At 46.7% G+C, this 17,404-nt stretch overlaps 2 long non-coding RNA genes across 3 annotated transcripts in view; both read right to left on the bottom strand.

Moving 5' to 3' along the window:
- Window positions 1-17,404, bottom strand: part of LOC149125402 (uncharacterized) — a 518,945-nt gene that overhangs the window by 424,815 nt on the left and 76,726 nt on the right. The window lies entirely within an intron of this gene.
- Window positions 1,044-10,926, bottom strand: LOC149125404 (uncharacterized). Of its 2 annotated transcripts, none has more exons than XR_016211405.1 (3): window positions 10,367-10,832; window positions 2,304-2,434; window positions 1,044-1,377 (listed from the first exon to the last, which is right to left on the bottom strand). It is a non-coding gene; the product is annotated as an uncharacterized LOC149125404 (long non-coding RNA). The 2 variants fall into 2 exon arrangements; XR_016211406.1 differs by having other exon boundaries at window positions 1,354-1,738; window positions 10,367-10,926.

The raw sequence follows: 17,404 nt of genomic DNA, 5'->3' as shown, positions 1-17,404 counted from the left end.
GATGTTGGGTGGCACACAAAGGAAGGGCAGCGCCTCTTCTGCAACGAGATGGTTCTTTATGGGTGCAGAAAGAACCCTGGATTAACAGTAAGACGGCCGCTGATCACACCCCCGGCATAAACAACTCCCGGCCCCTCCTGAATTAACTTGGTCTTCTACAAGAGCAGTTATAGCTCTTTATGGACCACGAGCATTACCCTTATTACTATTATTAGGCAGTGGTTCTCACCCTGGCGTATATAATCATCATAGAAGAGCTTTTAAAGCAAGCAGATGGAATCATGCCAGGGCCCAGAACAATTGAATTAAAGTCTCAGGGAACAGGCCCAGGAATTAGGCATCTTTATACTCTCTCCAGAGACTCTAATGCGCCGCCTAAGTGGAGAACCCCTGTTCCAGTTGTGCATGTAAACATGCCAGGTGACAGCTCCGTAGCAATCTTATTGCCCAGGAGAAATTAAAAAAAAAAAAAAAAGAAAGAAAGAAAGAAAGCACATAAAAATTCTCTCCTTCCTTCCTTGGTTGTGTGGCTCTGTGCAGGGCTTCTCAAACTTGGCAGCACGTTACATTCACCTGGGGAGCTGTAAAAGCAGTGACTGTCCAGCCCCACCCTAATCCAATTAAGTCCAAGTCTCTAGGGGTAGGGCTTGGTATCAAGGTGTTTTTTTTTTTTTTTTTAAGCTCCTTGGATGATTCTAATGTGTGGCCAGGATTTCCAATCACTGCTCTGGGGCAGGGTTCTTAGCCTCAGCTGCACCTTGGAATCACCTGGGAAGTTTAAAAATACTGAAACCTGGGACTTGGGTCCCCTCTCCGAAGAAGATCCTGACTGCAGGGGTCTTGCTGGGGACCTGGGCACTATGAACGGCTAAAGCACTGTAGGTGATAAGAACTTGCAGTCTCAAGGCTGAGCTCACTGGGTCTTTGGTGAGGAGAAGACAAAAAAAAAATAAAATAAAAAGAATATTTCAGTGTCATATGATCAGAAAACCCACTTGTTTTTCTTTATTTTTTGTTGTTTTTAAAGGTTGATCTTTGTCAGAGTGACAAAAAGAGAGAGATTTCCATCAGCTGGTTCACTCCCCAAATGGCCACAATGGCCCGGGGCTGGATCAGGCCAAAGCCAGGAGGAGCCTGGAACCCTATCCAGGTTTCCCACATGGATGGCAGGGATGCATGTCCTTGGGCCATCTTCTGCTGTCTTCACAGGTGCATTAGCAAGGAGCTGGATGAGAAGCAGAGCGGTGGGACTCCAAGCAGTCCTCTGATATGGAATGCTGGCACAGCAAGCAGCCGCTCAACCCGCTGTGTCATAACAGCAGCCCTGGAAGGCCTTTCTTCTCCCTGGAGCTCACAGGTGTAATTTCCTTCTTGGCACTGAAGAACGAGAAATAGGATGTGCAAGGCCGGGTCGAGGCAAGTCTGATGTCCCTCAGATGTGGCTCTGTCCCACTCATTGGGAGGGTGACAAGCATCAGAGGTACCCATTGACATAGGCTGGGGCAGCTTTCCAGACTAATTGTCAGCTCCCTCCTCCTCCCCAAGTCCTACTTGATGTGGCAATGTGAAACCCTCTCCTTGCCCCCCAAATTGGAGATTGTTCCCGAATCTCCCCTGGAAATGGCTTTATGATGGCTGCAGCCCGTAAGGAACTCTGTGAAAATTGTTTTTAAAAAAATTTCCCTTTGTTTTTCTAAATCTTTTATCCTTTGCGCTTCTCTTCCTCATTGCATACTCCCTAGAACACAGACACAAGAGAAGACTTCGACTCCAAGCAGCAATCAAAGGGACCATAGGAGCTAAGGATGGCAAAGCAGCAGGACTGAAGGGACCTAGGTCACTGGCACCTCCCTGGGGCTGCCCATCAGCCCTAGGTTCTAACCTCGTCACCTCACACTGAAGTGGAAACTAAGCCTAGGTTTGTTTAAGCTACTGGAACAAACTTACCTTCGTGCAACTGAACAGTGCCTTCCAACAGAGAGCCCGGAGCACAGCACCCCTAACTCTCCTTGTTCACACTGTGACTTGATGCCACTGGTGAGGGCAGGGCTTCCAACCTCCATCCCAGTGGCAAGCCACAAGTGCTGCTGTCTGAAGGATCCAGGCTCTGTCACATATCATTCTAGCCTACCACACTCAATGTCAGGAATATTTCCTCTCACAGCAGCTGAAACTCCATGCATCTTCAAACAGTAATGTTCTACTTAGAAAGGATGGGGGAAGCTCTCACTGTTTATTAGGATAAAAAGTATTTCCCAGAAGCAGATGTCCTCCTGGGCCCTCAATGGTCATGCTTATGTTACCTCAATCATTTACAAAGGAGCATGGAATTACTGTGATTGACATAGGCATGGTTCTTCCATCAACGCTGAGGGTGCTGCTGCTCAAAATCAGAGCCAAGTTGAAGAAGTGGGAAATGGCACAAAGGGCCAACCTGGCAACAGAAGGGAGAGAATTAGAGGTGGAGGGAAAAGTAAGCACCACGGACACAGGCAAAGAGTGCTGCATGTGGAGGATGGCCCAAGTGCTTGGGCCCTGCACCCCATGGGAGACCAGGAGAAGCACCTGGCTCCTGCCTTCGGATCAGCGCAGTGCGCCGGCCGCAGCGCACCAGCCGCGGCAGCCATTGGAAGGTGAACCAACGGCAAAATAGGAAGACCTTTCTCTCTGTCTCTCTCTCTCACTGTCCACTCTGCCTGTCAAAAAAAAAAAAAAAAAAAAAGAGTGCTGCATGCAGAGAGCTGCAAACTGTCCCACATCACTGTGACATACCTAAGGTCGTAAAAGAAATCCCTATTGACCTTTCTCTCTGTCTTTTTCTCACTGTCTAACTCTGCCTGGAAAAAAAAAAAACACCAAGGGGGATTGATGGGGTGTGGTCAAAGACATCACATAGAACTTATTGACTGAACATGACTGTGAGGAGTCCTTTATTGATTATCATGCAATTCCCTGTGTGTGGTTAGCAAGAAGGGAACCCCTCAAGACCATCTGGTATTTTGTGCTCAGGACAGCAGCAACTTCAAAAGTGCTGCTAAGAATTCTTGATTAATAAACAAGACTTGGCTTACCAAATGTGTATCATCAGCTCCTGCCTTCTTGCCCTTGCTGTTCTACTGGAAACTTTTCTCAGCCTTAGACAGACACCCCTAAAACCAAAATACTTTTCTCTCCTAGTAATCATTTTACTTAACCATGGTTGCATTTGAATAGGCATGTATTCTAAGTATAACGATCTGTGGTCTGTAATAATAATAATAAAGATTGGCTTAAGGGTGTTTATCTGAATATTTAAAAAAGATTTTATTTATTCAAAAGGGAGAGTTACAGAGGAGACAGAGAGAGAGAGCGAGAGAGAGAGAGAGAGAAATCTTCCATCTGTCAGTTCACTCCCCAAATGGCCACAACAGCTGCAGCAAAGTCTGGAGCCAGGAGCTTCTTCTAGGTCTCCTACATGGGTTAGGGGTAGTGCCCAAGCACTTGGGCCATCTTCTGCTGTGTTCCCAGGCACATTAGCAGGGAGCTGGATCAGAAATGGAACAGCCAGGACTCACACTGGCACACCTATGGGATTCCAGCATCATAGGCAGCAGCTCAACCCGCTATGGCCACAATGCAAGCCCCTAAATCTTTTTATCAGAGTCAACATTTATAAAACTATTCAATATAATATTATGGTTAACTGAAAAATGTATAATATAGAATTAAATAGTAAGCTGGTAATTACTATAAACATTTAATTATTAAAATGTAACTATTAAAAGTATAGCAAGATGTTTATGATGTAAGGTTAACTTAAAATATGATCATGAAAAAGATTGAGATTTTCAATCTTTTCCATTTATTCCACAACCAAGTGCTAGCATGCACACCTTATTATGCAGTGACTCTCCCACTGGACAAAGGGCCCTATTGGAACTCCAGAGTCTGAATTCTCAAAACTGTAACTCCTGATGATGGGAGAAGACAGGCAGAAGATGGGGGAAAGGAAGAGCTACAAAAAGAACCTAAAGTGTTCTTTAAAGAGATGATTTATTTTTCACTTTTCTGCTGCATTTTATATTAAATGTAGGATAATACTGGAATTCTGAAAGCACTTGTGAGAATTCACCTTTGTTAATCTATAAACAAGACATGCCTGGTGTCCCCTGGTGTCCCGGAATATAGAACCACCATAAAACTTTGAAAAACTCTAGAGCAATTGAAATTGCTATTATTTATTAGATAATAATAATTAGATAATAATTGCTATTATTTATTTATATATTTGAAAGGCAGAGAGAGAGAGAGAGGGAGAGAGAGATCTTCCATCTGCCAGCTCACTCTCCAAATGTCTGCCAACAGCCAGGGCTGGACCAGGCCAAAGGCAGGAGCCAGGAACTAAATCAGGGTATCCCACATGGGTGGCAGAACTTGTACCTGCTGCCTCCCAGACTGTACATCAACAGTGGTAGTGGACCCAGGACTTGAACCCAAGCACTCTGATTAGGAATGCAAGCATCCCAAGTGGCAACTTAACAAATGCACCAAAAGTCCCACCTAGACTGAAATTATTACCAGAACATGCTCACTTCAGACAGCCCATTTTTGAACGATTATTTAAGTTGCCATAGCAACATCAATGACAGACTCAATTCACTTTGGCAAAAGAAAGCTCTCTCTACTGAAATCATATGTCATGGAACCTAAGATATCTTATATATAAAATGTGTCCCAGTTTCAGAGATGTTAACATCTGGGGAAAAGTGCATCTCAGAATCAGTTAAATATGTATGAAATGAGAAATGTTACTTTTCACTGAGAGTCTATTAGGGACCAAGTATTTCATTGATTCTTTCTATTATTTCCCATCTTTGCATTTGGTGTGTTTGATTATTTTCATTTTACTATTAGGAAATTAAATGACAGAGAATTGAAAAAATTTGCCTACCAAGTCATATTATGACTAAGCGCTGGGACTAGGATTCCAACCAATATCTATTTGACTTTATCAACGATGCTATGCTGCTTTCAAAAGTTTTTCAAATACTTTTCTTTAGATGGGGAATTAATAAAGATTATACAGAGCATGAGGAGGCTTTAAAGATGCCCAGCTGTACAGCCTGGATCATCAGAGATGGCTCAAGGTCATCATTTGGCAATGGCTGGGACTAACAGAGAAAGGCAATAATCACCAAAAAGAGATGATAATATCTTGCATACTTTCCAGTGGAAGCATGTAATAACACCTCTGAAGTCACCTTAGCAGCAATAGTGACAAAATCATGTCCAAATTTGACCAATCTCCCAGTTGTAAGCACTAATCTTAGAAAGCACAGGAGACAGAGCAACATATGAACCATCACCATGGGAATGATGACAAAAAAACAAACCATGAGAATACCTACAGTGCAAATAACCTGGCTTCCTCACAAATTAATTTTAAAGAAAAAATAAAAGCTATAGCGGAGGAATCCACTGAGAGAATTTGAAAGACTTGGCTATCAGTCAGTGTATGACCTTTGTATCTTGGTTCAAAACAAATAGATTAGTTTTAAAAATTGAAATACTATTAGAAAAATGTGAACTCCAATTGAAAATTTGATAATAGCAAAGAAATATTACTCATTTTAAAGTGGGATAACAGCATTATAGTTATGTATTTTTTTAAAGCAGTTACAGGCCAGTGCCGCAGCTCAATAGGTTAATCCTCTGCCTATGGCGCTGGCACCTGGGGTTCTAGTCCCAGTCGGGGCGCCAGATTCTGTCCTGGTTGCTCCTCTTACAGTCCAGCTCTCTGCTGTGGCCCGGGAGTGCAGTGGAGGATGGTCCAAGTCCTTGGGCCCTGCACCCGCATGGGAGACCAGGAGAAACACCTGGCTCCTGGCTTCGGATCAGCGCAGTGCGCTGGCCGTAGCGGCAATTTTGGGGTGAACCAACGGAAAAGGAAGGCCTTTCTCTCTGTCTCTCTCTCACTGTCTATTCTGCCTGTCAAAAATAAAAATTAAAAAAATAGTTACAAATAGGTATCAAGTATTTATACAAAATGATATTATTTGTTTCAAAATAATCTTGGGGTAAGAAGTGGATGCTGTGATTTGGGTAGAGTTTCAGTGTGAACCCCAGGGGCTCATGTGTTGAAATTCCATCCCCATTGTGAGGTATGCAGAGGTGGTGACTAGTTGGAGTGTGGTATTTAGAGGTAGGGACTCTCAGGGGTGACTGGGATGGAGTAAGATCATGGGGGTAGAGTCCCCATGACTGAGAACTGGCAATAGATGAGAGGGAGGGAGAACAAAAGACCTGCACATGTCTCTTGGCACATGATGCTCTTGGACAGCTTTGAACCCTGACATGAAGAAGGCCCTCACCAGATGTGGACCGGAACTGTGGGCTGAAACAAACCTCTTTTATACATTACCCTGCCTCAGGTATTTCATTATAACAATGGAAAAGAGACTGACACCATAGTGCACAAAGTAGTTGAGATACAAAATGAAACAAGATTCGTCATTAATTGCTGGCTATATGGGGCTTAAAATATTATTCTCTTTATTTTTGTAAGATTTATGTATTTAGTTAGCTATACATTCATTCGTTTGAAAGGGAGAGAAAGAGAGAGAGAGAGAGAGAGAGAGAGAGAGAGAGAGAGAGAGAAATCTCCCATCCACTGGTTCACTCCTCAATGCCAACAGCAGCCAGTATTGAGCTAGAAGCCAGGATTCAGGAGCCAGGAATGCCACCTGGGTCTTCCATGTGAGTGGCAGGGACCCAAATACTTGGGCCGTCTTCTGCTGCCATCCCAGGTGCATTAGCAGGAACCTGGATTGGAAGTGGAGTGGCCAACCAGTGCTCCACTATGTGATGCTGGCTCCACAGTGTCTTAACACTCCATGCCTCTTCAATTTTGCATACTACAGTTCAAGACTTTTCTTGTTTAAATAAACCCAGTTTAATTTAAGTCATTTGCATTGTCCCAGCAACTACTTCCAAAATCTTCCCCCCTTCTCATTACTTTGACTTCTCTTCCCCAATTCGTCTATCACCATAGCTTTCCCTGTGTATGACCCTGGCTAATTAGGTCATTTTATTTTTGTATCATGAGAACGTCTTACCAACCCTGGCAAAAGATTTCAGAATTCCCCAAAACTCCAGAAATTGGACAATTAGAGCTACTGAGGAGGAAATCGCTAACCTTACTGTCTACCACATGCATAAAGGAAATGTAAGCACATCCATGGGCCACCACATCTAACTTCTCACCTGGGACCTGCACTGGAATCAAACTGCCCATGTCTAAAAGTGCCAAATGAAGTGATTCTTACAATCAACCAAATCAATCCATGCTTACTCCAGAAATGGGGCTCAGCCCTGGCAAGGGGGAAGCCCAGCACAACCAGGACATCAAGGCAAGCCAGACAAGCTGGAAAATCACTCATTCTTGTGAAACACCTATGATCTCACAGACTCACTGGTGGGGGCATTGTAGGAAAGTGAGGAAAAATTCCTCCAAACCCAGATAACCAAGTCTCTAGGACAGGAAACACCTGTGTGACAATCAGGCCCCAAGCCTCTCAAGACTGCCCTTCCAGGCTTCACCCAACTGAAGAAAGACTCACCAGCCAACCAATGAGGGAAGAGATGTAACTCACTCTCAGACTTCCTAACCCATGACTGTACACGAGCTAGGGCTATAGGCTGGGAAACACTTGGTCTTTGGCAGGACCATGGGATTCTTGGAATTCAACCAACCTGACCTTTGGGAACAGTACATTACACCACCAACTTGCTCTAGAGTAGGCATCAGCACAGAACTGAGCCCCTTCTTGTATGACCGTTCACCCAGGAGACCTCGCTACATCTTCCATGGCTCACACCAGCCTCATGGCCAGGCTTCAGCACGTTAAGCCTTAACGGAACTGCATTGTGAGTGTGCTCTTAGGAAGCACCTTGAATCAGTGAAGACCAGCTCTCGCTGTAAGCAGGCTTGCTCAGCCTCCACAGTACTGACATCCTGGGCTGGATAACCCTTCGTTCTTTACACTGTCTTATCAGCTTGCCTGGCCTCTGTAACTGGATACTACTAGCACCTCTCCAGGAATTACAACCAAAAATGTCAGGACCTGGCCTTGTGTCTCCTGGAGTAGCCCTGGACTGAAAACTAATGAGTCGGGCCGGCGCCGTGGCTCACTAGGCTAATCCTCTGCCTTGCGGCGCTGGCACACCGGGTTCTAGCCCCGGTCGGGGCGCCAGATTCTGTCCCGGTTGCCCCTCTTCCAGGCCAGCTCTCTGCTGTGGCCAGGGAGTGCAGTGGAGGATGGCCCAAGTACTTGGGCCCTGCACCCCATGGGAGACCAGGATAAGTACCTGGCTCCTGCCATTGGATCAGCACGGTGCACCGGCCGCAGCGTGCTGGCTGCAGCGGCCATTGGAGGGTGAACCAACAGCAAAGGAAGACCTTTCTCTCTGTCTCTCTCTCTCACTGTCCACTCTGCCTGTCAAAAAAAAAAAAAAAAAAAACCTAATGAGTTAAAAATAACACAAAATCCAAAATAACGGTGGATAAAATAAGGCAGATGTGTATTTCTCCCTAACATTATATAAGTGAGTCTCAAAGTCGGCAGCCCAGCTGACAAAGTGACCCCATGATCAACAGGGACTCAGTGCTGCTCTGTTAGCGACACATGGTTTCCTCGTCATGGTCCCAAATATTCCAGCTGTAACCACAAAGTACGGCTTCTAGCTTCTTACCAATGGACAGAGACAGAGGGAGGCACCCATGCCCACTTCCTTTAAAGGGACTTCTCAAAAGTGACAAGGTGCAAACATCCTGGGCCTGAAGCAGTCACCAGCCACAATGACTGCAAGGAAACCTGGGAAATGTCACCTTTTTGATAACCACAAGCCAGACAAGCACAAGCTTAGCTAGAGGTTACCATGTAAGAAAGAAAAAAGTAGACATTGGGGACCACTAGCCATCTCTGTGTACCATGACAAGCAAGGGTCCTGTCTGATTGTCCCCACCAGGTTGCACAAAAACTGGAAGGATACATGCACACGACTCCTTCCGTCCCCACCTTCAGCCTCTCTCCCAGCCTTAGCCAATTGCTTATCCTCAGCTCCCACTCTGCCCTCCTGCCCTACCTGCATTCTTTAAACGCTTTCTAGGGTGGGAGTCTGGCCTATCATTTAAGGCACCTGCATCCAGTACTGGACTACCTAGGTTCAAATCCCGGCTCTGCTCCCAATTCCAGCTTCCTGCTAATGTACACCCTGGGAGGCAGCAGGCATGACTCTAATAGCTGGGTCTCTGCCTCCTGTGTAGGAGCCTACATTGAGTTCCCAGCTCTTTGCTTTGCCCCCTGACTTGGGGATGGATGTTGAGGGATTTGGGGAGTGAATCTATGGATGGAGGATCTCCCTCTCTGTCTATCTCTCTCAAATAAATAAAAATAAATGAAATTTTAAAAATATTTTCTCAGTGGTCAGCATTGTGGTGTAGCAGGTAAAGCTGCAGCCGGTGATGCCAACATCCCATATGGGCACCTGTTCATATCTCAGCTCTTCTACTTCCAATCCAGCTCCCTGCTAATGGCCTGGAAAAGGAAGTAGAAGATGGCCTAAGTGTTTGGGCCCTTACACTCACATGGGAGACCCAGATGAGGTGCTTGGTTCCTGGCTTCAGCTTGGTCCAACCCTGGCTGCTGCTGTCATCTTGGCCGTGAAACATTGAATGGAAGATTCTCTCTCTCTCTCTCTCTCTCTCTCTCTCTCTCTTTCTCTCTCTCTCTCTATCTACCTCTATCTCTCCCTATTTTTTTGTAACTCTTTCAAATAAATAAATGAATCTTTTTTATTAAGATTCATTTATTTATTTGAAAGGCAATTACACAGAGAGAGAAGGAGAGCCAGAGAGAGAGAGAGAGAGAGGTCTTCCATCCGATGGTTCACTCCCCAGATGGCTGCAATGGCTGGAGCTGCACTGATCCGAAGCCAGGAGCCAGGAGTTTCTTCCAGGTCTCCCACAAAAGTGCAGGGGCCCAAGGACTTGGGCCATCTTCTATTGCTTTCCTAGATCATAGCAGAGAGCTGGATTGGAAGTGGAGCAGCTGGGACTCAAACTGGTGCCTATATGGGATACCAGCACTGCAGGCAGCAGCTTACCCACTATGCCACACACCAGCCCCTGAATCTTTAAAATATATATATATATATATATACACACACACACACACACACACACTCTCCTTTTGGCACAATTTACAAAGGTTCATTTTGAAAATACATATAAAGTTAAAGGAGACGATAGCAGCCACCCACACCCACACTGTGTTAAGCTCATATTGTGAGGTTTCAGTCTCCATCTGGACTGACAGCTGTTACTCACTTCTGAGAAGCTCCTGAGTGCTGCACTTCATGTGCAGTAGTTGGAGTGTGTCGTCCAGAGCTCACGTGCTGGGATCCCCAACTCAGTGGTATCAGGAAGCAAGGCCTAAAAGACGTGATTGAGGGACCGGCGCTGTGGCGTAGGAGGTAAAGCCGCTGCTTGTGATGCATCCCAAATGGGCGCCGCTTCACGTCGTGGCTGCTCCTCTTCCAATCCAGCTCTCTGCAATGGCCTGGGAAAGCAGTAAAAGAGGGCCCAAGTGCTTGGGCCCCTGCACCTGCATGGGAGACCCGGAAGAAGCTCCTGGCTCCTGGCTTTGGATCGGCCCAGGTGCAGCCAATTGTGTCCATTTGGGGAGTGAACCAGAGGATGGAAGACCTCTCTCTCTCTCAGTCTCTCCTTCTGTCTGTAGCTCTGCTTCTCAAATAAATAAATAAATCTTTAAAAACAAACACACAGGCTGGCGCCGCGGCTCACTAGGCTAATCCTCCGCCTTGCGGCGCCGGCACACCGGGTTCTAGTCCCGGTTGGGGCGCCGGATTCTGTCCCGGTTGCCCCTCTTCCAGGCCAGCTCTCTGCTGTGGCCAGGGAGTGCAGTGGAGGATGGCTCAGGTGCTTGGGCCCTGCACCCCATGGGAGACCAGGAAAAGCACCTGGCTCCTGGCTCCTGCCATCAGATCAGCGCGGTGCGCCGGCCGCAGCGCGCCGGCCGCGGTGGCCATTGGAGGGTGAACCAACGGCAAAGGAAGACCTTTCTCTCTGTCTCTCTCTCTCTCTCACTGTCCACTCTGCCTGTCAAAAAAAATAAAATAAAATAAAATAAAATAAAATAAAATAAAAAAACAAACACACAAACAAAAAACAAAAACAGGTGATCAGCTCAGGAGGGCTCTGCCCTTATCTCAGCTGCTGATTGGCTATCGCCAGAGTGGTTTTACTACACAAGCGGCCCGCTCTTGCTCTCTTGGTCTCTGGTGGGGGTTCTCCCGCCCTCTGCCTTCAGCTCCGGATGATGCAGCAAGCAGATCCTTGTCAGATGCCAGTGCTGCGTCTTTGACCTTCGCCGGCCCCAGAACCATGAGCTAAACAAACTTCCGCTCTTCGTAACTCGGGCTGGCTCAGGTGCCATTAGCAACAGGTGACGACTCTGCCACAATCAGGGCTTTAGCTGTGCCTCCTGGCCATCCTCCCACACAGAGAAGCAACTCTCGTCTCTGCTTCCCTAACAATGCTGGGAAGTGGCTGAGCCCAGATTTGAGCCTTTTAGAAAAGGGGCCACAAGGTCTTGCTTTTAAATCCTCCACTTTGTTTTCTTATAGCCACATCTATCTATTATATTGCATACACTTCCTTTGCACAGCGGAGCTCCATCACATCACCATTTTGGGAGCCTTTCCTTTTTTTTAAGATTTATTTTATTTATTTGAAAGACAGAGTTACAGAGAGAGGTAGAGACAGAAAAAGAGGTCCTCCATCCACTGGTTCACTCCCCAGATGGCCACAACGGCAGGAGCTGTGCCGATCCAAAGCCAGGAGCCAGGAGCCTCTTCCAGGTCTCCCACGAGGGTGCAGGTGGGAGCTTTTCTTTTTAACATAAGGATACATTAGAAGCATATTTGTGTCTCTTTATAATTTCTTAAACACCGTTGCCCACCACTTGAGAGTGATTTGAGGAGTCAGACAAACTGGGATTGGAGTGGCAGCTTAACCAGGTGTCTAACTGCTCAGAGCTTTCATTTTCCCATCTCTGACATAATATCAGTTTCTAATCATGGGCTGGTTAGGAAGATTGAGCTAATATTAAAAGTGACTTTATGTGGAACAGGCATTCAGCCCAGTGATTAAGAGGCCCAGGTCCTCCATAGGACTGCCTGGGTTTCATTGCCTGCTCCTGCTCCTGCTGATTCCAGCTTCCTGCCAATGCAGAACCTGGGAGGCAGTAATTGGGTTTCTGCTGCCCACATAGGACATCTAGTGTGACTTCTTGAAGCCTGGCCCTGGCCCTGGCCCTGGCCCAGCCCCAGCTATTGCCAGTGTTTAGGAAGTAAACCCACAGAGAAATGGTCAGCCTATCTCTCAAATAAAATTTAAAAAAAAAATTTAAGATTATTTATTTGAGAGGCAGAGTTACAGAGAGAAAGAGAGACAGAGAGGTCTTCCACCTGATGACTCACTCCCCAAATGGCCCCAATGGCCAAAGCTGGGCTGATCTGAAGCCAGAAGCTTCTTCTGGGTCTCCCACATGGGTGCAGGGGCCCAAGCACTTGGGCCATCTTCCACTGCTCTCCCAGGCCATTAGCAAGAAGCTGTATCAGAAGAGGAGCAGCGAGGACTCTAACGCCCATATGGGATTCCGGCACTACAGGCAGAAGCTTAACCTACTATGCCACAGCACCAGCCCCTAAAATAAAAATTTTTGAAAAGACTTTATGGGGAATAAAATAAATTGTAGTATGTATTACACAGTACCCAGGTGCCATCAAAAGCACTTCACCAGGTAAGCCATTCTAATTTTCCATGTAGCCATTTTAATTATTTTTTCCTTGTAGTCCTCTTAAATGGTGACTGTTCTCCAGAGAGGACCCTGCACTCTGGTTGATACTCCCATGGCTTCCAAGGACCCTCCTCGTATTGTTTGGAAATGCTAGGTCCTTCAGAGAAGGTTCAGTAATTGCCCTTGAATCCAAAGAGGTCTCGGCAAATCCGTCATCAGAGCAGCCTTGCTGGGCCTGGCCTGCCTTGGAGTCATGTTTCCCTGTTTGTGCTGGTGCCCCTGGCTGTGCCAACCCACCTTCAACCAGGGGCTGGACCTGCACTGGTATCAGCATTAGCAAGATACTGAGAACACCCTCTCCTAAAAGTGAGTGCTGGGGAAAACTCAGCTCCCACCCTTTTAGTCATGAAAGCCCTGAAATAAGACTTCTGAAAGGGGGCAAATATAGAGGAGGGGAAGAGATGAAATAGAATAATAGGTCTGTAGGCAGCTTAGGTGGTGGGGACGGAGGGAGAGGAAGGAGCCTTAGAAGGGAAGAGGAAGTTGGAAAGGGAGAAGGCAGAGGCAAGGTGGGGTTGGGGATGCCTATGGCACTCAGACAACTTGCCACCCTCACTGATTTGTCAGGAGAAGGCCCTGCCATGGGTTCCTGGCTGGTTTCTGATTCTGCTTCGCAATTGTTCCAAAGGAGCTGCAGTTTTTCACAGGACCACAAGGTGGCAACTTTGCCCTTTAGACTGGGAACCTTGGCCCATCTTTCAGTGAAGGTACAGAAGGCTGGGGAGAGAAGTCTTGAACTACTCCATGATCCTTGCTGGTTCCTGAACTGAGCCCAAGCTCCACGCTGTGCTCCTAGATCTGCTGAAATTGGCCATTTTCCCTAAGCTTCAATCTCACCACTGAAGATCCAGCCAGTCAATTCTTATTTACTCTTTATTCTTATGCTCACACACTCACACAGGATTTCACATCATACATATATCTATACACACACATTAACATGCATTCACACATGTACTTGCACATACTCCTCAGTGACACATGCACACACACTTCCATATGCATCACCTCTCTTTCCTTCTCTCTCTTTCCCTCTCTCACACATACACACACACACACAAACACACACACAAACACATGCTCTCACATCTATCCACACACTTGACATGAATACTTACACATATATGTCCCAAGTAATAAAGTAAGAATCTTGAAATATTTTTCTGTACCCTAGTAGCACCTAGCATAGTGCATGACATCAAAGTATTTGAAATAGGGGGAAAAAACCTTTTAACTCACCAACTTCTCATTTCCAAGTAAATTAAAATTTAAGCTGTTTTCAAAGTTTGTATTTATTTTTATTTTTATTTGAAAGACAGAGATATACGGAGACAGAAAAAGACAAATCTTTCATCCACTGGGTCACTCCCCAAATGTCTGCAAGAGCCAGGGCTGGGCCAGGCCAAAGGCAGAATTCCAGAACACAATCTGGGTGGCAGGGACCAAAGTACTCAGAATGCTCATTAGCAGGAAGCTGGATCAGAAGTGGAGGAGCCGAGACTCTGATACGGTACAAAGCAATGACTTAACAGCTGGCCAAACACTTACCCCATGCCAATTAATTTTGAAAGAGCAAAGACTCAGCCATTCATTACTCACTAAAGTTTTGTTGTAAATATCAGAAACTAGAGTTTGTGGCATAGCATACATGAAATGCAAGCATCAACCATAAAGTGCATGCAAGCCTGGCTACTGGCTGTAACTGTCCAAACCAGATACAGCGTGACCAATGCTGCACGGTGAGCACCATCATTCCCACTTTATGGGGAAGACAGTGACACCTGCAGAAATTAACCAGACTCGCCCCGAAACGGAAGCCTTTGGCAGGGAGCCTTCTAATGTATCGCACTGGGTAGCTCCAGTCTCAACAAACGTGTGTCTCCCTGTTTCCTCACTTCGGACATCAATGTAAAATGTGGACAGAGAGTGAGTGTGTGTGTGAGTGAATGTGTTTCTGTAAGTCTTGGTTATACTGGCCCAATGACAGACATGGCTCAAGGTCACAGGGGTTAAAGGGGTGTTCTTTCTGCCTTCCCTGCACACCTACATTCTTCCTATTGCAGCCTCTGCCATTAGAGAGCTCTCAACCAGTCATATAATGAAGAGAGGGATCAAGGGCAGATACCCCTGAAGTGTGGTCCAGGGCTATTCTGTGGGGCCCTCTCCCCAGCACCCTAGGTGCCAGCTCCCCAGGCTTTTGTGTGATCTCCTCCTGGTTTTGTTCTCTTTATTTACATAAATAACATAGTGCAGGAGCCAGTCCTGTGTGCATGGTTCCAGTTCCTTCCTTTCGTTCCTTTAAATCAGAATGAACTTCTTTTTAAAAAGATTTATTTATTTGAAAGGCAGTGTGGAGACACAGAGACAGAAAGAGGAAGAGAGAGAGAAAGAGAGTTTCTGTCTGCTGGTTCACTCCCCAAATGGTCACAATGGCCAAGCTAAACCCAGGAGACCCAAACCCCATCTGGGTCTCCCATGTGGATGGTAGGGGCGCAAGCACTTGAGCCATCATCCACTGCCTTCCCAGGTGCATTAGCAGTTTCATTTTCTTAATTTAAATACTCTCTTCATAAAGCTTAAGCTACAAATTCTAGTTTTTTATATTTTTGAAGTATCATTAACATTTCAAACCACTTTACTTTTTTTTGCATTATCTTTTTTTTTTTTTTGGAAACACATAGCTACTTTTTGGATATCTCAAGATACTGACATTGGTTTGAGATTTCATATAAAAATATTATCTTTGCTAAAATGTTTTGGTTGTTCCAGAGCCATAAAGAAGCCGCTGTCTTCAGCAGAGTTCAAATAATGGAAGACAGTGACCTGCTATTGCAATGAATGCTGAGAGACAGGTAAAAAGCTCCCTCAGCTGTTTGCAAAGTCTTTCAGCCACCAACCGGTTGATAAATTGCAAAGGATTTGTCAGACTCTTCGTTCCTTGGCTGGGCCCCTCATGACAGTGTTCTCACACGACAGAACGGCCCTGTCCCTGCTGAATGACGTCTGTGACCGGCCACTCAAGCTCCCGTGTCAGGTTTTCTGTTAAACCGGAAGTCTAAAGGAGACAGTTTCAGCGCCTCTTGAAGGGAAGCGAACATTTAGCAACCGAGCCGAAGGGGAGGGCTTTCCAGCAGAGGGCACAGCCCCCTCCCCCAAAACTGCAGAGCTGCGCGTGCGCGGAGGAGACAGCACGGGTAATGGTGTCGGGGCCCAATGCCCAAAGCTTCCTCCGCTCCCCGCGCCTCCAACACAACACTAAGAGCTTGATCGGAGGGGCGTAAACTGGCCTTGGATCTGAACGTCTCAACAAATGCCTAATGATCTAAATCCCAAACGCACCTGGGGCAGCGTGGCCTGGGTTCGTTCGTGAGCAACCGGGGCTAGTGCATTTCGGAAGGAGGGCCGCGTGATGCCTGAGAAAACACTGCCCCTGACCTGACGGCTTCAGCTTGTATTTTGAACATTAGAAACACAGCTGAGGGGCTGGCTGGCGTTGTGGCGCTGCAGGTGAAGCTGCCACTTGCAACACTGGCAAGTGCCAGTTCAAGTCCCAGCTGCTCAGCTTCCAATCCAGCTCCCTGCTGACTAAGCTGGGACAGCAGCACAAGATGGTCCAAGGGCTTGGGCCCCTGACATCTTGGCCCAGACCCAGCTGTTTGCAACCACTTGGGGATTCAACCAGCAGATGGAAGATTCCTCTGTCTTTCTCTCTCTCACCTTAGCTTTCATATAAATAAATAAGTATTAAAAAAAAAGAAAAAGAATCATAGTAGACTTGACCCAAGGTTTCCACAAAAGCAGTCGCCCACCTAACAGAATCTCTGGGTGTTTTGTGGCTGAAGCTGGAGCTGGCCTTCCTCTTTGCCCTCATCCCTCTCCCTGGACCCTGCCATAGGACATCACAGGCTTTGGTGGAAGCCAGTGCTATTACCTGGAACGTGCCTGTGACCCAGCACGCTACGAACCTCCTGAAAATGAGGAGCCTGCCTTCTGCGTGAATCGTGTCACAGACATTTGTAAATACAAAGCTGGAGCCACACGGCATGCAAAGGACTGGAGTGACAAAGATGAGTAAGTCTGATGGTTTTCTGTGCTCCGGAAACAGACAACCCCAGTCCAGTGCCTTGAGGGCTGTGATGGGGAGTACAAAGGGCCCCCAGGAGGCCACCACAGGGGACTTGAGGGATTGGAGCAATTTCCTTGGAGCAGTGGAGTCTACCTCAAGAGTGTCAAGACTAAGTCAAGTCTTTTCTTAATCTATTTTTTTTTATTTTTATTTTTTGACAGGCAGAGTGGACAGTGAGAGAGAGAGAGAGACAGAGAGAAAGGTCTTCCTTTGCCATTGGTTCACCCTCCGATGGCCGCCGCGGCCGGCGTGCTGCGGCCAGCGCACCGCGCTGATCCGATGGCAGGAGCCAGGAGCCAGGTGCTTCTCCTGGTCTCCCATGGGGTGCAGGGCCCAAGCACCTGGGCCATCCTCCACT

The sequence above is a fragment of the Oryctolagus cuniculus genome, chromosome 7 (genome assembly GCF_051225735.1).
Source record: "Oryctolagus cuniculus isolate XC-2025 breed Fujian yellow rabbit chromosome 7, ASM5122573v1, whole genome shotgun sequence".
Lineage (NCBI taxonomy): Eukaryota > Metazoa > Chordata > Mammalia > Lagomorpha > Leporidae > Oryctolagus > Oryctolagus cuniculus.
Note: the sequence above shows the minus strand (reverse complement) of the source record. Positions and strands in the feature narration are given on the sequence as shown.